This window comes from Bos grunniens, chromosome 19 (assembly GCF_055505025.1).
Source record: "Bos grunniens cultivar Pamir isolate PY7600 chromosome 19, Bosgru_T2T1.0, whole genome shotgun sequence".
In the NCBI taxonomy this organism is placed as follows: Eukaryota; Metazoa; Chordata; class Mammalia; order Artiodactyla; family Bovidae; genus Bos; species Bos grunniens.
Window position 1 is genome coordinate 35,586,880 of NC_141183.1, and position 9,738 is coordinate 35,596,617.

The 9,738-nt window shown below is 48.5% G+C and overlaps 1 pseudogene across 1 annotated transcript; it reads left to right on the forward strand.

Moving 5' to 3' along the window:
- Nucleotides 1–862: 862 nt before the first annotated feature.
- On the forward strand, nt 863–3,024 carry LOC147352090 (dnaJ homolog subfamily C member 8 pseudogene; annotated as a pseudogene). The gene has a single exon (XR_015147919.1). The product of XR_015147919.1 is annotated as a dnaJ homolog subfamily C member 8 pseudogene (transcript).
- The last annotated feature ends 6,714 nt before the right edge of the window (nt 3,025–9,738 follow it).

The following is a 9,738-nucleotide window of genomic DNA, read 5'->3' on the forward strand; positions in this document are numbered from 1 at the left end:
CAGGAGGCCTCTCAGGCCTGCCGTGCTGGGTTCTCCTTTGAAACACTCCTCACTGAGACCATGCTTCACTGTCATTCATTATCTACTTGCCTGTCTGGTTTCTGCGCAGAGCAGGGAGAACTACACAGATTTAAAAGACATCAGTTTATTATGTTTTATACAAAAAATTTTTAAGATATTCTATATATATATATATAAAGTTGACTAACCAACTTTAAAAAAGACCCTATCAAGGCATTTCTCTGACCCTAGGTGTCTCCAGATGTAAAATCAAGACAATATCTACTTTGGGATTTTCCTGGTGATCCAGTGGTTAAGACTCTGCACTTCCAATGCAGGGGATATGGGTCCAATCCCTGGATGGGGAACTAAGAACCCACATGGCGTGGGGCCCTAGTTTAAAAAAAAAAAAAAAGGAAAAAAAAAAACAAAACGGTGCCTACGTCACAGGATTGACCTGTGGGCTGATTGGTCATGGGAGGTATTTACAACAATGTTCCTAAAAGCACTGTTGTAACAGTGACAGAATTGGTAACCACCTAAAAGCCAGTCCTTGGACTTACCTGGTGGTCTAGGGTGAAGACTCCACACTCCCAGTGCAGAGGACCCCGGCTGGATCCCTGGTCAGGGAGCTAAGATCACGTTCTCCCACTGGTAGCCAAAAGAAAAGAAAATCCACAGCTGGTCCTTGAGGGAACTAGTTAAAGAAACTGTGGTGAGACTTATAAGCATGGAAGATTGGCCATGAGCATTTGTCTTCTGCGCCTTCCATAACTTAAGTGGATGACGGGAGTCAGACAGGCATATGTCTACAAGGACTAAAGAAACAGTGGATTAAAAGATTTCAACAAGGCTTTGGAGGCTGGACAGTGGACTAAGGGTGTTGACAGACCCAGACCAAATAGGACATGATGCTAGAAGATCCTGGAGGTCCCCAGACTCCGGGTCAGGGCCTGGCTGAACACAGAGTGGGCTGAGAGCCTGTGTTCAGCGTATTGAGACACTCTGGTCTCCTTTATCCTCTCACATCTGAGTCACGAACACTGCCCCTCCACCTGCTCACTTTGGGGGAGGCTTTGGACTTGGGGACCCCAAGCACCACAGGGGTGAGGCTTGAGGCTAGAAATAGGAACTGCCCTCAAACCCACCCCACCCCCGCCACACACACACACACACACACACACACACACACACGGCAGAGACAGAGAATGGGGGATGTTTTCCTCTCAGAAAACTGAATGATCCCAGAGAAAGTCTGTCACTTGTCAACATTTGGGAGTCTGCATGAAAAGGCTTCCACTGTGGTACAGCAAAGCCCAGTCAATGAGTGCCCTTCCCCTGCACGTGCACACACACACACACACACACACAGATCTTCCACTCTGCTTCTTGGTGGCTCCCTATTAAATATTAACAAGAGAACCAAGGACCAGCAGACATTTAAAAAAAGCCTCCAAAATAAAAGAGAGATTCCTCCCATATATTTCCCCCATGTATTAAGAAAGCCTACCAAGAAGTCTGGAAAAAACAGAGATACTAGGGAGCACAAGAGGGAAAAAAAAATGTCTATAATTGGAAAACTGCAGGGAAACTCAATGCATATAGTCTGATACCATTTGTATTTTTCAAGAGGAAATAAGTATCTATGTCTCTGTCTATGTTTGTCTCTGCACTGACCATTTTAGAGGATTTATAAGACTGGAGATAGCAGCTATATGGATTAGGGGTCTTGCATGGCTCAGGACAAAGGTTTGCTATACATTCTTTTGTACCTTTTAAATTTTGAATGTTACCAGTTCCTTAGTTTACAATATAATGCTGAATTTTTAAAAGATAGATACAAAGAGATGCGAGAGGATCTTGCATTTTGGAAATTTTTTAAAAAGATAATCAACATCTATATTTAAGGATATAGAATAGTAGAAAAAAATATAAAACAAGAAAACTTATTTTCCCAAAAGGAGGAATACATGAACACTGCCAGAAAGTAAAATAAAAAGACAAAGTGGGGGATATTCAAGAGGACCTCAGCTTTATGTCTAGTGTTCTAATATTTTTTTGAGGAGAATGGAGTCACATTATTTGTGTAATTAAGACACTGGGGGCGGTGGTTGCTGGACCGGGGAAATGGCGGCTCCAGGAGAGAGCGGGGCTTCGGGTGGAGGAGGCAGCACAGAGGAAGCATTTATGACCTTCTACAGTGAGGTGAGACAAATAGAGAAGAGAGATTCAGTTCTAACATCCAAAAATCAGATTGAAAGATTGACTCGTCCTGGTTCCTCCTACTTCAATTTGAACCCGTTTGAGGTTCTTCAGATAGATCCTGAAGTGACAGATGAAGAAATAAAAAAGAGGTTTCGGCAGTTATCCATACTGGTGCATCCTGACAAAAATCAAGATGATGCTGACAGAGCACAAAAGGCTTTTGAAGCTGTGGACAAAGCTTATAAGTTGCTACTGGATCAGGAACAAAAGAAGAGGGCCCTGGATGTAATTCAGGCAGGAAAAGAATACGTGGAACACACCGTGAAAGAGCGAAAAAAGCAATTAAAGAAGGAAGGAAAGCCTACAAATGTGGAGGAGGATGACCCTGAGCTGTTCAAACAAGCAGTATACAAACAGACAATGAAACTCTTTGCTGAGCTGGAAATTAAAAGGAAAGAGAGAGAAGCCAAAGAGATGCATGAAAGGAAGCGACGACGGGAGGAAGAGATTGAAGCTCAAGAAAAAGCCAAATGAGAAAGGGAGTGGCAGAAAAATTTTGAGGAAAGTCGAGATGGTTGCATGGACAGCTGGCGAAATTCCAAGCCAATACGAAAGGAAAGAAAGAGAAGAAAAACTGGACCTTTCTGAGACCACCAAAAGTAAAAATGGAGCAGCATGAGTGACCGCCAAGGGTCACGGCCACAGAACCTTCCCCAGCTGTCTCCCTCCTGCTTTGAAGGACTCATTTTTTCCTCCCATTTTCACCCCAACATAGAGTAGTATTTGCTTTTTAGTCCATTTTGTTTTCAGTACAATTTAATACCGATCAAAGTAATTATTTTGTACATTGAAATGAGGGGCTCGGTTTAAAAAGAAACCTCCCCCGACCCTCACCCCTCAGACCAACTGGGACCGGAAGGTGCTGCCTTCTCTTCCCACAGCCTGTAACTTAATGTTTTGTACGTCACTGAAGTGTGATGGTTAGAAGCGTCGTGTGTAGTCTGTGGAAATCATCCAGTTAAACACACTGCTGACACTGGCGTTGCTGTGACTCCAGAGACAAGCCTGGGCCACCTTAGGAAGCCCCCTCGCTTCAGTTCCTTGCTTCTGGGTGTGGCGTCCTTCGAAGCCCCAGATCAGATGGGAAGCCCGCCGACACCCAGAGTGGTCACTGGGCGCCCCGACGTCCCTGGAGTCCGGCATGTGCTTTCCCATCTGACTGGCCAACCTGCGTGGCATGAAGCTCCAAGCCACCCAACCTGTTCACTTTCCAAAGAGCTAGCCGTGCTCCATCCCGTCCCGTGGTGTCCTTGCCTGTCTGCATTTGTTAGTGGTAATATTCTATATGTGTAATAAATTTTTATACCCTAACCAAAAAAAAAAAAAAAGACACTGGGTGGGGGGGTAATCTACGTGAAGTTCCTCACAGGCAGTAGGTACTTGGCAGTTTCCCTCCCCTCCAGGAACCCAGGGATTGGCAGGCAGCCCCGAGTCTTCCAGATTGGAGGGCAAAGTCAGAGGTCACAAGGTTTGAGGAGCTGATAGTGAGAGCGGTGGTGCTAAGCCCTTGTCCGCACTCCAGGCAGTGCTCCCTCAGGCCTGCTGCTCCTACTCCAGATTAGAAGGCCTTTTCTGTACACACTGTGTTGAGGGACACACGGTGTCTGAAATGAATTACTAGTTTGGTCAGGTTTGACTCATGTGGATGGAGCAAGTTCATGAGTCAGTGGGACAATGACCCAGCCTCCTTCAACCCCAACTTCAAAGTCAGTTGTTAGAAAAGGAAAAAGCCATAAAAGAAAACCTTTATTAAAGGTCTCCTTCACGTCGCCTACATCAGAACCATTGGAAGTGCTTGTTAGAAGTGACCCTGGGCCTCCTCCCACATCTTTTGAATGAGCCCTGGGAGTGGGGCCTGGAGATTGATCTGGTGAATGTAGAAGCTAAGATCTCAGTTAATACGAATATATTGATTTTTCTTTTGGTTCAGTGTATCTGGGTCTTGCAGATACACTGCTTGCAGAAAACATTCTCTTAGTCATTTTCAGGTGAACTTAGTCTCCCCACCCCGCCTCTTCTCCTGCTTCCACCACTGATCTAAATTTGGGGAGTACCTTAGCACCATAGCATAGATGGGGTGAGTGGGGAGGGCTGCTCAATGAGAGTCCTCTCCTCCTGATAAATCATCCTGGGTCCCCGCCTCCGTGGATCATATGCGCTCTCATTTCTATCCTGCTGCTGCTGTCCCCAGAATCCAACAGTAAGAGCAATGTGCCAGTTTTCCAAGCCACACTCAATGGCCTTGGCTCCCCCAATGTATTTGAGTTCTGTCCCTTCCATATCCCCTGGACTTGGCTGTCCGGGAATGAGAATGACCCCTAAACCTGTGTCTAACATCTTGTCTAATCCTCCACTAGTTGCTCCCCTGCTAGGGTAGGGTGCTGAGGCTGGGTGGGGGTGGGGAGTTCTGCCTGTTTATACCTCCTTTCAACCTCACCTGAGACCCAGAAGCGGTGGCTTCAGAACCTAAAAGCCTGAAATTTAGTATCTTTGTTCTCTGACTAAAAAGTAGAGTAGTTGCAGAGCCAAAAACCATGAGCTATCCTCCCACAGCATCATCTGAGATCATCAGGGGAGTTGCTCTTTTCTTCCTTTTCACAGAGGCTGAGCCACCCAGACATTCCGTGTCAGTGTCTGAGGACCAGGGAAGTGGCTGTACCAGGGACAGGGAGGGAGCTGAGAACATCTTATCTTAGATCTGCTGAGTCCTCACACCCAACACACACTCCTGGGGTTCACTCACCTCCCCCAGACAGCTGGGAAATGACACCTCTGGTGACACAGCCAGTCCCAAGCTTCTGCTGGGAGGGGGTGGGGTGCAGCTCCGGGGAGGTTGTCATACCCCAGGCCCTGGGAAGCCTGGGTTGGGGAGGGGAGAAGCAAGCTCCTGTTTGTCTCAGAGACTATGGCCATCAGCCCCCTTTGCCCCCTTCCAGGAATGCAGTGACACCCTTTTGGGCTGAAGAGGAAAAAAAAAAACTAAAATAGTTGCTTAAGTTTACTGCTATGCTTACTGCTCACCACTTCTGCTTCTGTAAACTGGCCTGCTTATGGCTGCTCACCACCTCTGCTTCTGTGAACCGGCCTATGTGTTAGCCAAACTGCTTAGGTGGGAAAGTCACTAGGACTGGGAAGCCCGCACTCTGGAGGCCACACCTCTGAGCCCGCACAGGTGCTGAATAAACCCTGCTGCTCTCCATCTCCAAGTGTTGCTTGTCTTTTTCCGTCACCGCGGTGCATTGGCCGGGAAACTACAACTGAGCTGGTCCCTTGTGCCACCCTTGTCAGGGAACCAGAGGAATCACTGGCCCTGTGACAGATAGACAGGTGCCAACCTGCTGTCAGAGACTGACCCTCACACTGCAGATGGTGACTGCAGCCATGAAATTAAAAGACACTTGCTCCTTGGAAGAAAAACTATGACCAACCTAGAGAGCATATTAAAAAGCAGAGACATTACTTTGCCAACAAAGGTCCATCTAGTCAAAACTACTGGTTTTTCCAATAGTCACGTATGAATGTGAGAGTTGGACCATAAAGACAGCTGACACCAAATAATTGATGCTTTTGAACTGTAGTGTTAGAGAAGACTTTTGAGAGTCCTTTGGACAGCAAGAAGATCAAACCAGTCAATCCTAAAGGAAATCAGTCCTGAATATTCATTGGAAGGAATGATGCTGAAGCTGAAGCTCCAATACTTTGGCCACCTGATTCGAAGAACTGACTCACTGGAAAAGACTCTAATGCTGGGAAAGATTAAAGGCAGGAGGAGAAGGGAACAACAGAAGATAATATGGCTGGATGGCATCACCGACTTGATGGACATGAGTTTGAGCAAGCTCCAGGAGTTGCTGATGGACAGGGAAGCCTGGTGTGCTGCAGTCCATGGGGTTGCAAAGAGTCAGACACGATTGAGTGACTAAACTAAACTGACCCTCACACTGGCTGCGTCGGCCATGGCCCACGCCGCTTCCCGCACAGACTTAGCAGGAGAGCAGAAGCTGGTTCCAGAACAGGATGTCAGATGGGTGAGTGCCCTGGGGACATCTGCCCGAGTCAGGACCCTCCATATGGCAGAAGAGGAGCCTGATCACCTCCCAGTGACCAGAGGGTCACTCAGAATAGGATTTATTCCCTCGGGTGGTCTGTTAATCCTGGTGTGCAGTGGATGTGTGCTTGTGTTGAACGAGAGCCTGTGCACCACCGTCTTTGACTACAGAGCCTGAGTGAGTTCCAACCTGTAATTCCGCAGTGACCTCATACAGCTTAGGGCAGCACCAGTCTCTGGGGGATCTAAACTCTCCCTGTGAGGCTGGTCCAAGTCAGGGGCTTATACTGACCTGTCAATGCTAAGAGGAGCCTAAATCTCCACGAGGGGGGTGGCCAGGCAGACAAAAGTGAGTGTTTCCCTTTGTTCATTGTGGGGCACCACCACAGGGTGGGAACTCTCACTTAATGGGCAGTTCGACCTCAAAACCTACTGTTTTAAAATGCATGATTAAAAATGTTAACAAAGGATTCTCTGGAGAATATGGTGTGAAACTAACCCCTGGAAAGCTGCGCACTCTTTGTACCCTAGAGTGGCCCTCCTTTGGTGTCGGATGGTTCCCACAGGGGACTTTAGATGTGCCCACTGTCCGAGCAATATAGAGTTGTGACCTAAGACCCTGGCCATTCAGACCAATTTCCATATATTGACCAATGATTAGAAATCGCCCAGCTAAGGCCTCCCTGGGTTCGGTTCTGTATGACAAGTCAGGGGCAATGTAAGGTTCTTGTGGTTCAATCGGAAAAAAAGGCTTCACGCCAGAAAAAGGAACTGCCTATCCTCCAGGGCGAGGCTGAAGACATGCCTCCAATGCCCCCACCTTACGTCCCTACAGCTCCCCTGCCTGGAGCGGCTGATCTGCATTTAGCAGACAGTCCACCTTCTTCCGTTTGACCTCCTCCTCCTGATGCTCCTGAAGCCCCAACGACCAGCCACCCCAGGGCCAGTGAGCAGGCATCTCCGGTCAGCTCAAGGGGCAGCTGCCCTAACACTTCAAATGCCTCTAAGAGAGACCCAGAGACTGCAGCGTATTGCCCCTGATGGGACTCTACAAGAGAGGAGAACTGTCTTCTACCACCAACCATTTTCCACGACTGATCTTCTCAACTGGAAGCATCATACCCTCCTCATACTCTGAAAAACCTCAGGTGCTGATCCATTTCCTAGAGTCATTTTCCAGACTCATCGCCCCACCTGGGTGGACTGTCGGCAGCTTCTCCTCACCCTGTTCAACACCGAGGAGCACCAATGAGTCGTGACAGAGGCTCGGGAATGGCTCCAGGGGGTCAATTAGAGGTGGAGAACTGGTATGGGAGGCCTTCCCAGAAGAAGAGCCCCATTGAGACCCCAACACCAAGGGAGGGAGAAAACCGGCTGGACAGGTATCGACAGGCCCTCCTATAGGGAGTAAAAGCCAGGGCTAAGAAACCTACCAACATGGCCAAGATCACTGAGGTGCTGCAAAAAACCAGATGAAAGCCCGGCTGACTTCTACGAGAGGTTATGTGAGGCCTTCACCCCTTTTGATCCTGAAGCCCCTGAGAACCAACGGATGATAAATGTGGTCTTTGTGGGACAGGCCCAATCAGACATCAGGAAGAAATTACAGAAGTTAGAAGGGTTTTTACAGGAAAAAAATGCCACAGAACTGCTAGAAATAGCTAACAAAGTTTGTTGATCGTGACCAAACAGCATGGCAAGAAGCAGAAAAGAGGATGAAGCAAAAAGCTGCACTCTTGGCAGCTGCCCTTTCAAAGCCTGCACCCCAGCGGGGCCACCTCATAAGTCAAAAGGCCCAGACCTGAGAAAGAGGAACTCCCTCAGCCACGATCAGTGTGCCTATTGCAAGGAGAAGGGACATTGGAAGAATGAGTGCCCCAGCCACCCCGAGAAGAAAACCAAAGCAGCAGGCCTGCCGAGCCAATATCAACCCGAGCCACCCAGTGCTAATCTGATCAGGCTAGCTGGAGCAGAATCCGACTAGAGAGGACCAGGCTCTCTCCAACTGGGCCCCCGAGAGCCTATGGTCAGAATTCAAGTAGGGGGCCATCCAGTGGACTTTATGGTGGATGCCCGTGCTGAACATTCGGTGGTCACTCAACAAGTAGCCCCCTTCTTGGGAAAGGAAACCACTATCATTGGGGCCACAGGCGCTCAGACCCACAGGCCCTTCTGTGGTCCTTGACGATGCCAATTAGGGGGCCATGAAGTAGTATTGGGATTCCTCTACCTATCTGACTGCCCTGTCCCCTTGATGGGAAGAGACCTGCTTGCCAAGATGGGGGCCCAAACTTCCTTCTCTGCCAAAGGGTCAGCCCAGCTAAAATAAACAGGACCGCCCTCATCTTTGATTATGACTCTTGCAGTATGGAGAGAAGAATGGTGCCTGTATTCCTCCCCTCCAGAAGAGAGGACCATTCCTCCTGAATTAGAGACTGGATACCCACTAGTTTGGGCCAAGGAGAATCCCTCAGGCCTAGCAAACATCACACCCCCATCCTGATTGATCTCAAACTGGGAGCTCAGCCTGGAAAACTGTGACAGTATTTGACTCCCTGAGAGGCCCAACTGGGAACCCAGGCTCATTTAGACAGACTACTCCAACACAGACTCCTGATAAAATGCCAGCCACTCTGGAACACCCCATTGCTGCCTGTAAGAAAGCTGCGGACACACGACTACCATCTGGTTAAGGACCTAAGGGCTGTAAAAGAGTCAACAATTACTCTGCACCTGTCAGTGCCTAATCCGTACACCCTACTAGGACTGATCCCCTCCACAACCAAATGGTTTTCCTGCTTGGACTTAAAAGATGCCTTCTTCCACCTCTGTGTCGCACCTGTCAGCCAACCACTATTTGCCTTTGAATGGGAAAATGCACATACAGGAAACAAGGAACAGCTCACTTGGATAAGGCTTCCTCAGGGCTTCAAGAACTCCCCTACTCTCTTCAGCGGAGACTTGGCTGCTGACTTGGCTAAATTTCCTGGACAAGATTTAAGCTGTGCCCTGCTGCAATATGTCAATGACCTTCTGCTGGCCAGCACAACACAGGCTCAATGCCTAGAAGGAACAAAGGCCCTCCTCTCCCTGTTAATGGAAGCTGGGTACCAGGTATCAAAGAAAAAGGCATAAATCTGTAAAAGACAAGTCAAATATCTAGGTTTTAGCATCATGCACGGAGAAGGCAATGGCATCCCACTCCAGTACTTTTGCCTAGAAAATCCCATGTACGGAGGAGCCGGGTAGGCTGCGGTCCATGGGGTTGCTAGAGTCGGACACTACTGAGCAACTTCACTTTCACTTTTCACCTTCATGCATTGGAGAAGGAAATGGCAACCCACTCCAGTGTTCTTGCCTGGAGAATCCCAGGGACAGGGAAGCCTGGTGGGCTGCTGTCTCTGGGGTCGCACAGAGTCGGACAC